The 3,495-nt window shown below is 38.3% G+C and overlaps 1 pseudogene; it reads left to right on the top strand.

Annotated features, from left to right (window-relative positions):
* Positions 1 to 2,429: 2,429 nt before the first annotated feature.
* LOC136070125 (ATP-dependent Clp protease ATP-binding subunit CLPT1, chloroplastic-like) lies at positions 2,430 to 2,965 on the top strand (annotated as a pseudogene).
* Positions 2,966 to 3,495: the final 530 nt, after the last annotated feature.

Genomic DNA, 3,495 nt, shown 5'->3' with positions numbered 1-3,495 from the left:
AAGTTTGTGACTTGCCGCAAGTGACTTGTGCATGGACAACCTACGAAAGGTTACATGAAAAGCATTTAAAGGAATCTGAATAGTCTTTTACCAGGTTGTATTTCGCAAGTCACTTCGCAACTTAGCTAACTTGCAAGTGACCAGCGAAACTCTCTACTTAGATAAATTTTTTAGAGTGTTTTCCCCATTTCTTTACCCACACTATATAAGCCCACATTACCTACGAAATTATTAGGAGACTTTCAAAGAGAAAACCCTAACAATACACTTGAGAGTTAAAGATTGTAAACCCACAATCAGCTACACAATTTCTCTTAGTTTTCCTCTACTCCTACCTGCTCCAACTACAAATCCTTGAGAGGTTCTAACCCAAACATTTACCTCACCCAATCTAAGTGTAAAGAGAAGTTTTAGTGCGTGTGAGAAATATTGGAAGAAGCCATCGATTGGTGAATGCAATTGGGAGCTAATTGCGGGATCCAGATACTAGTGAAGAAATGACTCGGTAAAGTCCGTTGGGAGCTGGAACACAAAGGGTTCAAATATAGTGGGTAGATTAGGCTTGGAGGGTCTTTTTGATATCCTTGTACTCCAACTTTATTCACTAGTAAATCATTTTGGCTTAGAGTGCCGCGGAAATATTTTTTTCCAAGTACTTTAGTTTCCTCTTCGAAAATACGTCTCGATGTTATCTCGTTGTTTACATCTCTCTTCTCTTACTCTTTAAGCTTTACATTTATTGCTTATGGTATATGCATATGCATATGCTTTAGGGTAAAGGCAATCTAGCTATAAATTTTAATTTGGAGATCTAAACAAGCTATAGTGTTTTGCATTATTTGAGCTTTCATCTATCAACCACGTAAATGGTGGTCTGAATATGATTGATGTTGCGTTAATCATAACAGTGCATTTCAATAAGTTATGAAATTTATTGTGTTGTACTAGCATTTTTAGTTTATTTTTGTTGACGACAAGTCTGACTCATGCTTTTTTGAAGGTTGATGAAGTAACTCGAGAAGTCAATTCTTGGCTAAAAATGCAACCAATGGACTAATCAAAGAAATTTTGCCATTGGGATCCCTAACCAATGAGACAGCACTTGTCCTTGCAAATACACTGTACTTTAAGGGAGCCTAGACTAAAATTTTTGATGCATCCATGACCACACCAAAAGACTTCCATCTTCTCAATGGACAGACTACCATAGTTCCCTTCATGACCAGTAATCCATATGAAAAACATTTTTATAAATCCTTTGATGATTTTAAGATACTTCAAATCCCCTACCAATGTGGTCAAGAACCTCAGAAATTTTCAATGTACTTTTTCCTTCCAAATGCGAAAGATGGCTTGCCAAATCTAATTCAAATGTTTATTTCAAACCCTGGATTCTTAAATCAGCACTTCGAGCTAGGACTAGAGGAAACTCCAGAACTTTGGATCCCCAGATTTAAATTCTCTTTTGAGTTTGAAGTTTCGGATATCATGATAGAAATGGGCCTTAACCTACCTTTCCAACCTAGAGAGCTGACAGAAATGGTAGATTCTCCCATTAGGCACAGACTTTTTCTCTCAAAAATATTCCATAAGGCATATATTGAAGTTAATAAGGAAGACACAGAAGCCGCAGCTAGCACAGTAGCACGTTTTCTACTTAAGTGTGCTAGGCATCCCACTCCAAGATTTGTGGCTGATCATCCTTTTATGTTCATGATAAGGGAAGAAACTTCAAAATTTGTATTCTTTATTGGAGCAGTGCTTAACCCACTTTAGTGTTGAGATTTATTCCTATACTAATAGGAGTTCAACATTTGGTTCTAGGGATGTGCAAGTTTGAATTACACTACAAAACACGCGAGCTATGGCCATGTTTTTTTTTAGCCGCATTTGCAAAAACGCGGCTACAGGCAGGCTCTAGCCACTTTTTTAGTAAACGCAGCTTAAAGTATTCACCAATAGTTGTGTGTTTAAGACGTGGCTATAGGATACGTCTATAGCTGCATTTATAGGTGTTTATAGTCGCATTTTTTGGTTAGGACCTATTGCCGTGTGTTGGAAAACAAGGCTATAGGACCAGCCAAATCAATTTTTTTTTTCTTAAACTACCTATGGTTGCGTTTGGAAAATGCGGCTTTAGCTTACCTATAGCCACGTTTTCTAAACGCAGCTATAAATTTAGTCTATAGCCACTTCTATAAGCCGCGGCTATAGGCAAAGCTGAAGCTACGTTTTAAAAAACTGGATTTAGCTTTGCCTATAGCCGTGGTTTAAACACGCGGCTTTAGGCAAAGTATAAATACAACCACTAAAAGAATATCAAACCCTTATTTCACCAAAATGCCTCACCCTAATGAGACTATGTCAAAGAACACCAACAGATCCAAATTCACCACTAAAATCCGATCAACAACGCCAGCGCACGGTGACTCACTTTCGATTCTTCTTCTTCATCATCTTCTCTCACTCTTCCATGGCATCTCAACCCTCATAACAATTTGGTCAATTCTCTAATCGAAAAGAAGCTCTCCATTCAACCCTCCACTTCCAAACCTCTTGTTTCCAAGCATCACCTACCCATCTCCACCGTCCTCTCTAGCCTCCCAACTCGGTAATTTCAGATTCTCTCAATTTCTATGAATGTGTTGGTTTCGTGAAAATGACTTGTTTGGTTCTGTTTATTTATTTTATTTATTTTTTCCAGGAAACCAGAAGGGGCTTCTTTTGAGAAAACCCCAAAGTGAATAAGAAATTTCAATTTTTATTTATGTGTGCTTTAGTTTATGTGGTTGGAGTTTTTGTTTTGTTTGTTAGGTGAGTGATTGTTTGGGATTGGGGCAATGTGAATAGCTGGTCGGCAAGGGCAATAAAGTCGTTTGGGATGGCATAATTGGAGGCCAGGAAGCTCAAGTGTCTAAATATCGGGACGAAATCGCTTCTCATAGGGATTGTGGTTGAGGGTTAGTGATTTTTGACAACTCTAAAGGTAGCTCTTAGCTTGCATTGTTTAAGAACATATTTTTATTTTTTTTAATATAACTTTTGGCTTAAATTTAGAAGCTGAGACATAATGGAATATGAAAAGTTTAAGTCTTTTGTAGGAGAAATCTATATATATAATAATAGGTGAAGCCCATAAAAAAAAAAAAAAAGATAATAATAATAATAGGTGAAACTGAAAGAAAATCCAATTATATTAAAAATAATACATTAACACCTAATACAAAAACCAAGAAGACCACAAAAATATCCTAAACAAGAACATTTCACCTGGACTAGGCCTCTTCAATGGGCCAGGCCAGGCCGACCCGGCCCGTTTTTACTTGGCCCATGGGTCTAATGGGCTGGGCTTAACGGGTCGTTGACTAGTCAATGGGCTGGGTCGGGCCGGGCTAGATGGAAAATCCCTAGCCCATGGCCCCACCCATGGGCAATGCCCATTTGGGCCTTAGCGGGCTGGGCCAGTGAGGTGGATTTAATGGGCTAACCATGGGC

This window comes from Quercus suber, unplaced genomic scaffold, assembly GCF_002906115.3.
Source record: "Quercus suber isolate HL8 unplaced genomic scaffold, Cork oak 2.0 scaffold_213, whole genome shotgun sequence".
NCBI lineage: Eukaryota > Viridiplantae > Streptophyta > Magnoliopsida > Fagales > Fagaceae > Quercus > Quercus suber.
This window is presented reverse-complemented; position numbering and strand designations above follow the sequence as displayed.